Source organism: Zingiber officinale, chromosome 11A (assembly GCF_018446385.1).
Source record: "Zingiber officinale cultivar Zhangliang chromosome 11A, Zo_v1.1, whole genome shotgun sequence".
In the NCBI taxonomy this organism is placed as follows: domain Eukaryota; kingdom Viridiplantae; phylum Streptophyta; class Magnoliopsida; order Zingiberales; family Zingiberaceae; genus Zingiber; species Zingiber officinale.
Window position 1 is genome coordinate 48,891,041 of NC_056006.1, and position 16,140 is coordinate 48,907,180.

Sequence of the window (16,140 nt, forward strand, 5' to 3'; positions counted from 1 at the left end):
ATTATGACTCATTGAATCAATTTAATTAAATGAATTAGATTCATTATATTAAATTGGCTTGAATTAAATGGTTGGATTAGATCAACCATGAGAGAGATTAAGTCAAGTTTGACTTGACTTGAGAGGAAGATGAAGAGTCAAGTTTGACTTGACTTTATGCCACCTCATTGGTGAGTTGGCATTAAGTGGACCAATGATGATGCTCCACATCATCATGGTTACTTAAGTGAAGTGCCACCTCATGGGAGTTACCAAGAGTTGTGACTCTTGGTATCCCATGGAGGTTACAAACCACACTTAATTAGATGAAAAGAGGTTCATTTTGCAAGTGTAACTCTCATTCAAGTGATCTTCCTCCTCCTAAGCTCTCTTCTTGCTCCTTCTCTTCTCTTGGTCATGGGTTTCTAGCAAGGGAGAAGAAAGGAGAGTGAATCTAATCCAAGAAGAAAGGTTAGTGAAAGTCACATAGAGATTTTAGAGGAGTGTGTTCTCTTCTTTTCCTTTCTTCTTCTTCCAATCCTACCCGAGAGCCCTAGAGAGTGCTAGCACACTTGTGGTGCTCTCTTCTCCATCCTTGAGTGTTAGAGAACACTTCTTGTTCGTGTGGATATCACTAGAGAGTTGTCTACGTTGACAACTTCGAGATCCGGCGTACCGTTGGACGAGCGGGATTTGCGAGGGCACGCTTCAAAGGTATAAAATGTTTTTTCCTTTGTAGATCTACTATAGATCATAGTTTGAAACTCGTACTCGTATTTTTGAAAGTTTTCTTCACACGGATCCAATGGCTAGGGGGTTTCGCGGTTTCCGCGACGCGAAAAAGCGGTTTTCACGGCCCGAAAAACCCAACAGAGAGAACCTCTTAGGAAAGTTTAGGAGTTACTTATCAGAGGCCGGGATTCAATCCCAACTGTTTACACCTGGTACGCCCCAACAGAATGGTGTGGCAGAACGAAGGAATAAGACTCTTATGGAAATGGTTAGATCAATGATGAGTTATTCAAAATTACCAAATTCGTTTTGGGGATATGCTCTGGAAACGGTAGTATACATTCTACACATGGTACCTTCTAAGTCAGTAACTCTCTACTCCCATAGAATTATGGAATGGGCATAAGTATAGTCTGAAGCATATTCAGATTTGGGGTAGTCTAGCACATGTGTTGAAGAGAGACACTAATAAGTTGGAATCACGAACAGAAGTTTGCTTGTTTGTGGGCTATCCTAAAGGACGAAAGGTGGTTTATTTTATAATTCTAAAGATCAGAAGGTCATTGTTAGCACCAATGCCAATTTTTAGAAGAGAACTATGTAATGAACCACAAGCCCATGAATAAAATTATTCTTGAGGAAATTATAGAAGACACATCTAATTTAGTACCAACTGTACAAGATAAGATACCACAAGAAACTGCAACACGTGACACAAATAATGCACAATTTCAAGTAGTGCCTCGTTGTAGTGGGAGGGTTATTAGGGAACCTGAAAGATTCATGTTTTTGGGAGAGTCTTCGGACTTCATCCCTGGTGAACATGAACTTGATCCCCGAACATATGATAAAGTACCCCAAGATAAAGATGTAACATCTTGACAAATTGTATTGAACTCTGAAATAGAATCTATGTATTCTAATCAGGTCTGGGAGCTTGTAGAGCCACCAAATGGTGTAAAAGCTATTGGATATAAATGGGTCTACAAAAGAAAAAGAGGGATAGACGAGAAGGTGGAAACCTTCAAAGCAAGGTTTGTTGCAAATGGGTATACTCAGAAAGAGGGAATCAATTATGAGGAAACCTTTTCGTCGGTAGCTATTAGAATGTATACTAAAAGTGTAGCTTTTTGTAAAAATTATTTTGAAATAAGAATCACATTGGTCAAATATCTACATTTATGATAAGTGCAGTTGCCCATTTAATTTATATTATAGATAACATGGTGTGAGGAGACACACAGAAGTTCATGTTATCAGTTCCTTATAAATTATAAATAGTAGCTGTAAAATACCGGAAATAGGCGAATATTAATAAGGGAATTTTCCAGAATTTTTGGAAATTTTTGGAGAATTTTTCGGAGCTCGTACGGACGAGTTAACGGGGATAAAAAAAAACAGGGCCCGGGAAAGACTGTTTAGGCTACCCCTTTAAGCGAGGAAATGTTTATATTTACATTTCCTTTTCTTTTATTTCTTTTTATTTTCTTTATTCCTCCGTTTCTTTTTCCTCCCCCGAATCTGTGCGTGCCTCTCCCTCGCGCACCCGAGCCGCCTCGCCCGGCGCCTCTCCAGCGTGCCCTAGCACCGCCGTCGCCGTGCCCTAGCACCGCCGCCGACCCAGCTCCTCGCTGTGCCCTAGCCACATCACGCCGACGCCCTCTTCCTCTCGTCTTCTCAGCCGATCGGCGACGCCGCGCCCTAGCCAAAGCCAACCGCCAGACCGATCACCGACGGCCAGCATCTCAGATACCTGTGCGCAACCTTTATGTGCCCTAGCCCTGGATCTGATTCCCTTCATTCTCCGGCCACGTGAGCACTAGGGGATGCAGATCCACCTCAAGCCACTAGATCACCTTCTTTCATCCCTTGCAAGCGTTGTGGTCTCAAATTTATCACCGGCAGACATGGGCTTATCTTTGGCACTGCACGCCTTTCTGTTCTCTACACTGATGAGAATCGGAATAAGGCTAGGAAGTGAAGGCAGGGAGGAAGGAATTGTAAACCTCTGTGGCCAGCTTGTACCACCATCCACCACTTGCGAATTTGGGTAGGTTATGCTCTTGATCTCTAATATTTTAAAACCCTAATTGCCTATTGGTTGGATGTATAAGCAACTCCGGGATATGTTTGGTATCAACAGGATTAAACTGTTGTGGAGATGACGAATCTGATCATTTTTCATACACTTAGGTGAGCATGTTGATGTTCAGTGATTTTCTTTAGATTCCTATTGAGGATGATCTATTCTGTACAGATTCTGCATAGGTTATTAGATTACATCTGAGTTGATCCAATTGGAAATTTTCATTTGGAACGAGGATTTGAATTGGTTATTAGGAGGATACATTGGTGGCAGATCCTTAAATTTTGTTTCGTATCTTGTTCTTGTAGGATTCATGCAGAATGTGATTTAGTTATGTATAACATATGTAATTGATAAGTTACCTATGTGATGTAGGACAGTGATTGGGGGATTTGGTTTGGCTAATTAATTTATACATAATTAGCTAAATATATATATATATATCATGTTGTTACAGGATGTTGATTCGAGACGAGCATCTCGACCTTGGACTCGACTAGATTGAACTTACTATTTGAGGCGGGTACCTTGACTTATCTTTTAGATAATGTCTTGTTGATATGCTTAGTAGGTTATAACCTTTAGTAATAATTATGTTCATCATTGTTTCGGTACGTCACTACTGGATACCTGTTACATGCTTGTTTGCTCACCTGTTATGCATTTTATGCTAGTACCCACATGATTATATATATGCTCAGATAGGTAGTGACATACCATGTTTGTTATGTTCAAGAACTAGGTTTTTGATATCCTATCTGACCTGTGTACTTGAGATCTTGGTATTTGACCATCGACATTACGGTACTCATTTTATATATATGGACATGGTTATGCTGATCAGTTTATTGCTATGCTTAGTGTCATGCATCATGATTGCATGCTGCGCGATTGTTAGCTCCACTATGGTTGAGCGCATCGCCAGTTACATATACTGCACACACCACCACTCATGGATTAGTGGTATATCAGGCAGGTGTGTGGCGGTTTTGCTGTTTGGCTCCGTTGGTCAGGTGACTCAGCGTGGTAGCCGGCAGATAGTTCCGCTCTGTTTGGCTCTGCTGGCATTTAGTGTAGCAGGTAGTAGCCGGCAGACGATGGACTCTGTTTGGCTCCGTTAGTCAGGTGACCCAGCGTGGTAGCCGGCAGAGATACCTCCCCGTTATCGTATACCGGGAGATGAGAGCATTGAGCTCCCCCATTTATGATTTGGGGTCAGAGGACAGGAGTACTCTGACAGCATTCCATCCACTCACTCACTTATCAGGTGTAGTGATGGTAGAGTGCACGGTTGTCACAGCCCTACCCACTCGGCCTCACTATTGTGTGTGAGATGACTGACTGGCGTCAGGGGTGACCAGGACGCATCATTGGCATCATACGCATTTATGCATTTACTGCTTGTGTTTGCTGCATTTGAATGGATGTATATGTTTGACATGCATACAGGATTTATGACACTTCCGATCTGACGACCTGATTATTCTGAGAGGTGGCCCTGGTGAGTATAGTACTCTTTAGCCTTTTCTATTATGCATTACCTTCTTTTGATCAGGAGACTGTACTCCATAGTTATTACTATTTGTTATAGTTTACTATACATGTCAACTAGGTATCTGCTGAGTTGTTGAACTCACCCCGTGGACACTATCTTTTTCAAGTAGCAGGTTGTTTATGGAGTCGCTTGGAGTATCCTGACTGCCGGTCCCCACATCACATTAGAAGACCAATCTTCGCATTTTGTTTATGTTTATCGTGGTATATGGTATGTGTGTATTTGACTTTGTGTTCCGATTTTGTTTCCGGAGTATTGTGTTGTTGTGTGGTGTAAGCCTAGCCGGCTAGCAGTCATGTATTTTGGATTTCTATCGTTTTTCTGCTGTGTTTTATATTTTGTTCCAGCCGAGTGGGCTGATGATATATATATAACTGCGTGGTTGTGTGTATATTCCAGCCGCCTGTGGCTGATGTATATTATGTCTGTAGAAATGCTTCAAATTGTCACCCGTACAGGGGAGGTGCTGTCGAAATTTCTTCGGACAGAGACTTTCCCCGGGTGTGATAGTAGCTCACAACCAAGATGGAATGAGACAAACCATTGGAGTGGTTGTAGTGTAATTTTGTATTAGTTTATCTTAACTATAAATTACACTAGTACACTATGAGTGTATTGAGCAGGACCATTCGAGGTAGTTTCTTTTTATATTAACTACATAAAAGAACAAAACCTCTGTTATTATGGAAGTGTGTACTCTTAATCATGATATAATAACAATCACATATACTTAATATTTATTTCTTTAATTTATCAAAGGATACGATTTAGTTCGTTAAAGTTATTGGCCCGATAAGTTGGGAAATGATATTATTTATATGGTGTGTTGTTGATTATAGAATGAAATTGTGCCATAGTAATCTAGGTTGATGATGTCCCCTTGAGGAGCTTATAAGGATTGTTATGTAAACCCTGTAGGTGGACTTAGTCTGACCTGACAATAAGGTTGAGTGGTACTACTCTTGGAGCTAGATATTAATTAATTGAGTTGTCAGTAACTCATTTAATTAATGGACATTCAATATCTTAAATAAGGGAGACTAATGCACTCATGATAAGAAGGAGCCCATATTGTAATATGGGATTGGTGTGGTAATGCAATAATAACTCTTTAGTGGTATGAGTTATTATTGATGAACTTGAGTTGGGTGTTCGGGGCGAACACGGGAAGCTCAAGCTCATCGGGAGACCAAAACTAATTCCTCCTCTCGGTCCCTATTGTAGCCTCTTATTTATAAAGCCTTATATCCACTTAGAGTCAAGCTTCTTATCCAACTCTTTGTGGTCGGCCAAGCCAAGCTTTGAGCCCAAGCTAGGCTCGGCCAAGTCAAAGGATGGAGCCAAGATCAATGGTCGGCCAAGCTTGGAGCCCAGGCAAGGTGGTCGGCCACACATTAAATAAAAGGGTTATTATAAATTTTAGAATCTTTCATTATTTATAGTTATCTACAATGGTTAAAAGAGAGATTTTATTTTGTTTAAAATCTTTTCTTTTTTGTAGTTATCTACAATGGTTAAAAGAAATATTTTAATTTCCTTTTATAGTCAACATCATGGTTTTAAAAAAGAGTTTTAAAATTTTAAAATCTTTCTTTTTATAGATTTCTACAAAAGATTAAAGAGAGATTTTAATTTTTGTTAAAATCTTTCCTTATTTGTAGTTATCTATAATGTTTAAAAGAGATATTTTAATTTTTGATAAAACTTTCCTTTTTTGTAACCATGATTTAAAAAGAGAAGTTTTAATTAATCTTTCATTTTTTGTAGTTGTCTACATGTTTTAAAAGAGAGAGATTAATTTTTAAAACTTTCCTTTATTGCCATGTACAATAGGATTTTTTTTTTTAAAAAAGAGATTTTAATTGTTTTAAATCTTTCCTTTTTTACTTTTGTGTGGCCGACCATGTATTGTTTATGAGGAAGTTTTAATTTTTTGTTTTAAAACTTTTCTTTTTAGTCATTAGCAAGGATTAAAAGGAAATTTTAATTTTGTTTTAAAACTTTCATTTTTTGCCTTGAGCATGGATTATAAAAGAGAGGGAGAGGGAGCTTTCATGATAACATAACCTTAGTCTCCTCTCTTGATCCTTGTGTGGTCGGCCCTTGCTTCTTCCCTTGCTCCTTGTTTCTTTCTCTCAAGCACAGCGGCACATCAAAAAGTTCTTTTTCTTTGGTGGCCGGATACTTGGAAGAGAAGAAGAAGAGAAAGGAAGTTTCCTATTTTGGCATCCCTTGGTGGCTCGAGTTTCTTGGAGGCAAAGAAGTGGTTCGGGTGGAGTTATCTTGGTAGATCATCGCCCACATGATGTCCAAGAGAAGGAGAGGAATACAATAGAAGATCAAGAGGTCTTTTAGCTACAAAGAAAGGTATAACTAATTAATGGTTTCCGCTTCATATTAATTAGTTAGTTTTCTTTGTATAGATTCTAAAATACCAACACAAGATGTTATCAGTTTTGGGTTATCATTTTGTTATCGATTTTATTTTTTGATTTTGTATTTTGATATTGTGCTTCTATTGAGGTCTCTGTAGTTAATCCTGGTTTACTGTAAGAAGTTAAATATCTGATTTCTTTGAAAGGGTTTGTCTAGAAAGTGGTGGATGATCTCATACCTAAGAAGGCCTAGTGCCTGGCCATGTTTAACCTGAAAGCCAATTTTTGAAATAGATATTTAATTAACTTCTGTAATATAGTTTAACTTATGAAGAACACATCGGTTAAACTTGGAGTAAAAATGTTAAGTATCGCTTCCAATCCAAGTTTAACTTCTGAAGGACAATTTGGATTAATAATGTTAAGCATCATTTGCAATCCAAATTTAACTTTAGTGGAGTACATGGGTAGCTAGGATAGTTCTATGCTTGTACAAATTTTTATACAGGGGAACTGGAACGGTATTTCGAGTAGCAACCAACACCACCAACATGATCTAATTTAGTTTTGAGCCCTCTAATAATCTCTCTATTACTTCAGCTTGACCATTGCTCTGTGGATATGCCACAGAGGTGAAAGCCTATGTAATACCATACTCCAAGCACCACTCCTTAATTCTCCTGCTTTAAAATTGTCTTCCATTATCAGAGACTAATTTATGAGGAATTCCAAATCTATAGATAATATATTGCCATAGGAACTTAATGACCGCCTGTTCAGTAATTCCGGCCAACGGCTCAAACTCCACCCATTTTGAAAAATAATCCACAGCCACTAATAAAAACCTTCTCTGAGCAAGTGCAATAGGAAATGGTCCCAATATATCCATCCCCCATTGATCAAAGGGACAAGATACAATTGAAGTCTTCAACAATTCACTAGGGTGATGGGGAATATTCTGATGCTTCTGACAAGATAAACATGTTCTCATAAGTTGAGTAGCATCCGCTTATAAATTAGGCCAAAAATATCCAGCTAATATTATTTTTCTAGCAAGAGATCGTCCCCCCCACATGAGTACCACAAGAACCTTGATGCACTTCATGTAGAATATACTGTATATCATCTGGTCTGACACACTTAAGTAGGGGACTGGAAAAAGTCCTTTTATATAATTGATCCCCCACCATGGTATATCGACTAGCTCTCTTTTTAAATACATGTGCTTGTTCTCTGTCAGCTGGCAAGATACCCTGCTGTAAGAACATGATGATTGATGTCCTCCAATCACCTTGTATCTCCACATCAACCTATCGTTTAATACAAGACACCAACATTGTTTGTTTCATAGGTCTGTCTAAGTTCTAGGGTATTATGGAGGAAGCCAATTTAGCTAATTCATCTGCTACTTGATTATCCGATCGGGCAATCTTCTGTATGCTTACTTCTAGGAATCTAGGCTTCAACTTATCTAATGCTTCTGCATATAGTTTGAGTCACTCATTACTATTATCAAAATTGTCTGTTAATTGTTGTGCAACTCATTGAGAATCAAAATAGATCAAAATCAGAGTGGCCCCTACGTGCCTTGCAACTTGTAGTCCTACTATTAACACCTCATATTCTGCCTCATGATTAGTAGCTCTGTAATTTAGTCAAAAGGATAGTTGCCTTCAATCCTCCCTTGGTGATATAAGAAGAATTCCTATTCCACTACCTTGCTAAGTGGAAGACTCGTCAACATATATTTTTCAAGTTTCCTTTTCTTCTAGACCTTGTACTTTTGTTATAAAATCTGCTAAGGCTTGGGTTTTGATTGCTGCTCGGGGTTGATACTGTATATCATATTTACTAAGTTCAATTGTCCACTTAATCAGTGGCTCGGACGCCTCCGGGTTAATGAGTACTCGACCCAAAGTACTATTAGCTAGTACTATGATTGGATGTGATAAAAAGAAAGGGCATAATCTCTGAGGGGCCAAAATCAATCTATAAGCCAATTTCTCGAGTGTAGCATAGGGACACTCGACTCCCTTTAATAAATTACTTAAGAAATACACAGGCTGCTATTCTTTCCCCCCTTGTCTCATTAAACTGAGTCAACAGCATGCTCATTAGCCGATAGATAATCCTACAAAGTCTTCCCCCACTATTGGTTTTGCTAATACAGGCAAAGCAGACAAATAATTTTTTAACTCTTCAAACGCTTTATCACAATCTTCATCCCATTGGAATTTAGTAGTCTGGTGGGATATTTTGAAGAAAGGGAGACTTTAGTTGGCTGATTGAGAGATAAAGTGCGATAGAGCAGTAATTTGACCGATCAACTTTTGCGCCTCCTCCTTCATGTTATACGGTGGAACCATATCTTGAAGTGTCTGTACTTTGTTGAGATTGGCTTCTATTCATCGTTCGATCACCTTGTATCCCATAAATTTTCTACTTTTAGCTCCAAATAAATACTTACGAAGGTTGAGCTTAAGTCCATACCGCCTCAAAGTTTCGTAGGTTTCTTCTATGTCTGCACATAAATCCGAGGCTCTCAGAGATTTGATAAGGATATCATCCATATAAACTTCTTTATTTCTCCCGATCTGCTTTTGAAAAACTTTATTCATGAGCTTTTGATAAGGAGCCCCTGCATTCTTTAGTCTGAAAGGCATAACATTATAGCAAGAAGTACCTTCAGCAGTTATAAAACTAGCATTTTCTTGATCTTCCTTAGCAAGCAGGATTTGATGATATCCCTGATAGGCATCTAGCATGCATATAAACTCACATCCAGAGATAGAATCTACCACTTGGTCGATGTGAGATAGGAGATAATAATCCTTTGGACAAGCTTTATTGAGGTCTCAAAAATCTATGCATACTCGCCATTTGTTTGCAAACTTAAAAACTAGGACCACATTGGCCAACCAGCTGGGGAATTGCACCTCTCAGAAATAACCAACTTCCAGTAACTTGTCCACATCTTCCTTGATGATTTTATTCTGATTAGCTCTAAAATCCCACTTCCTCTGTTTAAGCAGTCGGGCATCAAGATACACATGAAGCATGTGCTCCATAACCATAGGAGACACTCTTGTCACTTCCTTGGCATCCAAGTGAACACATCATTATTGTGTATTAAACATTGTATCAGCTTGGCTTTCAGTTCCAGCTCCAGATCTGATGCTACATGAGTAATAGCTTCCGATCGGCCAATTTGGATATGTACCTCCTCCTTTTCTTCATATACCAGGGCGGGCGACCCTTCCTAGATAGCATTAACTTCCATTCTTTGGATTTTTCGTGCAGCATTAGCGTCCGCCTTCACTATTTCCACATTGTACTTGTATGCTACCAATTGATTCCCTTTTATCTCCCATACTTGATCATCCATAGGAAATTTAATCTTTTGCCAAAAAGTAGAAACGACCGCCCAGAACTCATTTAAGGTCGGTCGACCCAAGATGACATTATATGTAGAGGGCGCGTCCACCACAATGAAATATGATCAACGCATCCTCATTAAGGGCTACTCTCGTATAACCAATTTTATCTCACCCAATGATTAAACTTAATTTCTTGTAAACCCATATAGAGGAGTTACCATGGGTTGCAGCTCACTCGAATCTATCTACAACTGATCAAACGCTTGTTTAAAAATATTATTAATTGAACTACTAGTATCAATAAAGGAATGAGAAATGTTGTAATTAGCTATACCAACCTTGATTATTAATGCATCATCATGGGGCACTTCTACCCCCTCTAGATATCTGGGACCAAAACTAATTTCTGGCCCGATCGCCTTTTCTACTCTAATTTTGGTTTAATAGTACATCCCAATAGGGGATGACCATACTTGTTCAACTTATCTCTTTCAACTTGAATGTCATGAGGTGGGCCTTGGAAAGTTTTGGAATAGGATGTGGGAATTCGTAGATCCTCAAAACATAGAGCTCAAAAGCCTTTGAAACTAAACACAATTACCCCCCACAGAATGAATCTCCAATCGTCAAGCATGTGATTTTCTCACTCGGTTAGAATCACCATCTATCGGTCCTCCAACTATCATATTAATATTACTCCGGAGAGCGTTATTGCGATTTTCTTCTTGTCGAACTGATGTTGTTTCTTGTTGTGCCTGGCCGGGTGCTTGAGCTTGCCCGGCCGGGAGTGGCAAAACTCTTTCCTGTAACTCAGTCGTCCGATACTCCAGCTTGAGCAGACTATTTTGCCTCAGATACTGTCGATGATTTGGAGCTGGAGAACGCCGTCAGTATTGAGGATTACAGGCTTGCTAATTCCTCAGAGTATAGTTATTTTTTGTACTATGAATATTCGTTTGATGGTATATGCACCATCTTTGTGGGATCTCTTGAGGGACTCCTACATGTTGCACAACTTGAGGTCGTGGTTCAAGATGTCATTGTGGAGGAATTGCGTAAGGCCCTTTGGGTGGCTGAGCAGGTACCAGACGATCCACATTTGGAGTGAGAGTGGGAGTGACAACTTCTTTTCTCTAAGTGGCTTGAGCTTCTTGTTAGTTAGAGCCCTAGAGCCAATCATCTGATGATTGTATGGACTCATGTATATCATATTCTTGTATATTAATAAAGGCATTTGTTTGGTTATTATACTTATTTGTATTAGTGCCAAATAGACTAAGTATAATAGCGTCCTTGAGTAGAAGGTTCATACCTATATCAATCGATTACTTGAATCGATAGTGAGATGATATAGGGAACACTACTCTAAATCATTCCTAGTCGAGTATTAACATTCAGGGACAATGTTAATGCAATAAGACTAGCATGTAGGTCAGTTCGATGACTTGATCTCACAAGTCATGGATATAGAGATATCAAGCTGACACATGGGTATACATTGGAGAATGTATATTGAATGACCCGCCATGAGAAAGTATCATGGATCGTTATATGAGTGTCATATACTTTCTCATGTGGCTATTAGTATGACTATTAGTCCTTAGACCTGAAGTCACCATGGATCCCTACATAAGGAGTTATGTACTTTGGTTTCGTCAAACGTCACCCGTAACAGGGTGGACTATAAAGGCGATTACTGGGTATGTAACAAATTATGCAGAGGGATGTGAGTGATGTAGATGGGATCTATCCCTCCCATATGACGGGAGCGACATCAATATTCTTGATAGAGTTAGACCACGAAGTGCATGGCCATGCCCAAATGAGGCAACATTAGATGTTGAGCTCATTTGATCGAGTGAGTCTACTTGGAGTTCAAGATTTAGATTGATTAGAGGATGACACGGTCTATGCCTCATATTGATCAATTTAGATGTCTAGGATAGAAGGACAATGTCATATATTTTGTGAGGAGTCACAATTGGTAGTCACAAGGTGATGTCGGATCTCGACATTCTTGTAACTTGGATAGTAATGATGTGTTGCTAGATACCGCTCATTAGTTATGCTCCTAAATGGGTTTAGGGCATTGCCAACGTTACAAGAACCTATAGGGTCACACACTAAGGACAATTAGATGGAGATTTGGTTCTATGATGAACCAAGAGGATTAGATTCATTTGATGAATCATATTGGATTAAGAGTAATCCAAATTGGGCTAATTGAGTTGGACTCAAGTTGATTCATGTATTTAATGAGTCTAATTTAGATTATGACTCATTAAATCAACTTAATTTAATGAATTAGATTCATTATATTAAGTTGGCTTGAATTATATGGTTGGATTAGATCAACCATGAGAAGATTTGATCAAGTTTGACTTGATTTGAGAGGAAGAGAAAAAGTCATGTTTGACTTGACTTTTTGCCACATCACTAGTGAGTTGGCAAGATGCGGACCAATAGGATTGCTCCACATCATCAATGTGTGCCACCTCATGGAGGTTACAAGCCTCCATAGCATTTAATGTGGCCGGCCCACATTAAATGAGGAGGTTACACTTGTTGCCATGTCATTGAGTGAGGTGGCAAGATGTGGACCAATAGTGTTGATCCACATCATCCTAGAGTGCCACCTCATGGGGTTACAACTCTTAATGGTCTCCACATTAATTGGAATTAATGTGGGGAGTTACACCTCCAAGATGTGGCCGACCACTCTAGTGGGAAATGAAAATATTCATTTTTCATTCAAGTGTGATTAAGTCATCTTCTTCCTCTAGAGCTCTCTCTTCTCCCTCTCCTCCTCTCTTGGCCGAACAAGACAAGGTGCTAGCACACCTTTGTTTGGTCTTCTCCATCAAGGATTGTTCGTGTGGATACTTCTAGAGGACCGTACACTTGACGGTCTAGAGATCCGGCACCTTGGACGAGCGGGAACGCGAAAGGCATGCTTCGAAGGTATAACCCTTATCTAGTGTAGATCTAAAGGTTTTACAAACTCGTACAAGAAAAGGTTTTTCGAAAAGTTTTTGTTTACGAATCTTTGCACGGATCTAGGGCTTTGGGTGACTCGGGGTTTCCGCGACGCGAAAAAGCGATTTTCCCGGCCCGAAGAACCCAACACTTCTTCCACATTAATGAACTCAGTCGCCCATTCGATCAATAAATCATAATTGGCCGAAGGGTTTCTATCCAAATCCTTAAAGAAATCATTATATTAAGCCCTTGAGAAAAGACGCTTACCAAGATCTTGGTGGTACCTGTAGGAACATCTATGGCTACCCAATTGAACCTCTTAATATAGGCTCTAATAGATTCCTTTGGCCCCTGTTTAATTGAAAAAAGACTCCAGGGGGTCTTGTGATATCGTCGGTTGCTAGAAAAATTATGAAGAATACCTTACGGAAATCCTTGAAGCGGAGAATAGAACTAGTTGGTAACCGCTTAAACAAACTCTGAGTCGCTCCTCCAAAGGTAGGGAGGAACATCCGACATTTGACACAATTAGTAAATTGTTATAGGAGGGCGGTGTTCTCAAATTTAAGAAGATGATCTTCTAGATCGATTATCCCTTAATACTCTGTGATATTTAAGTTTTGATAATGCTTCGATAAAGGATCATCCATCACTCGTTGAGAGAATGGAGTAGTGATCCTCTCAGGAGAGCTATCGCCATCTATGATCTTACCTTTATGATTATCCCGCATAGGCGCTTCTGTAGAAGTTCCTTGGGAAGCCTCCCTTCGTCCTCCTTGTTCAAAAGGTGTGTGAAGAAAGACTCAAGGACGTCGAGGTGGGGAGAGAGGAGTAGGAAGCAAGCAAGCAGGATTCTCCTCCTCACCTCTTCTCTCCCTTTATATGCAGTTGTCGATATCACCAGATTGTTAGTTAGAGCCCTAGAGCCAATCATTTGATGATTGTATGGACTCATGTATATCATATTCTTATATATATATTAAGGCATTTGGTTTTTGGTTATTATGCTTATTTGTATTAGTGCCAGACAAAATAAGTATAGTAACGTCCTTGAGTAGAAGGTTCTTACCTATATCAATCGATTGGTTGAATCGATAGTGAGATGATATAGGGAACACTACTCTAAATCATTCCTAGTCGAGTATTAACATTCAGGGACAATGTTAATACAATAAGACTAGTATGTAGGTCAGCTCGATGACTTGATCTCACAAGTCATGGATATAAAGATATCAAGCTGACACATGGGTATGCATTAGAGAATGTATACTGAATGACCCGCCATGAGAAAGTATCATGGATCGTTATATGAGTGTCATATACTTTCTCATGTGGCTATTAGTATGACTATTAGTCCTTAGACCTGAAGTCACCATGGATCCCTACATAAGGAGTTATGTACTTTGGTTTCGTCAAACGTCACCCGTAACTGGGTGGACTATAAAGGCGATTACTGGGTATATAACGAATTATGCAGAGGGATGTGAGTGATGTAGATGGGATCTATCCCTCCCATATGACGGGAGCGACATCGCTATTCTTGATAGAGTGAGACCACTAAGTGCATGACCATGCCCAAATGAGTCAACATTAGATGTTGAGCTCATTTGATCGAGTGAGTCTACTTGGAGTTCAAGATTTAGATTGATTAGAGGATGACACGGTCTATGCCTCATATTGATCAATCTAGATGTCTAGGATAGAAGGACAATGTCACATATTGTGAGGAGTCACAATTAGTAGTCACAAGGTGATGTTGGATCTTAACATTTCTTGTAACTTGGGTAGCAATGATGTATTGCTAGATGCCGCTCATTGCTTATGTTTCTAAAAGAGTTTAGAAATATTGCCAACGTTACAAGAACCTATTGGGTCACACACAAAGAACATGTGGATGGAGATTAGGTTCATATGATGAACCAATTGGATTAGGTTCATATGATGCACCAAAGATTGGATTCAAAATTAGACTTATTGAGTTAGACTCAATTAGATTCAAATGTTGAATGAGTCTAATTTAAATTTGATTCATTGGGTCAATTTATATTAATGAATTAGATTCATTAAATTAAAATTGACTTGAATCAAAGGTTGGATTTAACTCAACAAGGAAGAGAATTGGTCAAGTTTGACTTGACCAAATGGAAGTTGAAACATCAAGTTTGACTTGATGTCTTGCCACATCATCATGAAGGTTGACTCATCCTACTTGGCATGACCAACCTAGCCACATCATTAGCCACATCACCACCTCATAATGGTATGCCACCTCATTGGAGGTTACACATCCAATTGGTTTTAATGTGGCCGGCCACATTAATGAGGGGCTTTATGGTGTGGTCGGCCACACATTAGATGGTGTGGAGGTTTTTGTTTTGGGTATTGATGTGGTGTCATTATTCCTTCTTCTTCCTTGGGTTCTCCTCTCCTCTTGAGTTGTTGTGGTCGTGGCTATCATGGTGAGGAGAAGATGTTGAGTTGTTTCCAAGAGCACAAGGGAAAGTGAAGGTCACAAAGGAGGGTACTAAAGGAGTGTATGTGATTCTCTCTTCTATTTCTCTCTTTTCTCCTTTTTGTTCCCATCCGAGAGCTCTAGAAAAGTGCTAGCACACTTGGGGCGCTCTTCTCCATCTTTGAGTGGTAGAAGACCACTCCTTGTTCGTGTGGATATCACTAGAGGAGTGTCTACATTGACACTCTCGAGATCCAACGCTTCCTTGGACGAGCGGGACTAAACAAAGGGCACGCTTCAAGGGTAAACTCTTAACATATAGATCTAGGAGTAGATCTAAAATTATGAAACTCGTACTCGTATTTTTCGTTTGGTTTTCCTTGCACGAGACCGTGGCTTGGGCGATTCGGGGTTTCCGCGATGCGAAAAGCGGTTTTCGCGGCCCGAAGAACCCAACAGTGGTATCAGAGCCACGTGCAAAGACTTGTACGAGTTAGTTTTTGGTTTTTGGAAAACAAAAAGCTTCTGTGATTTTCTGTAAAAATTCAATTTTTATGTTTTATTGGTAATTTTTCCTTATAGGCGAAGCACAAGTGTCTCGGCAC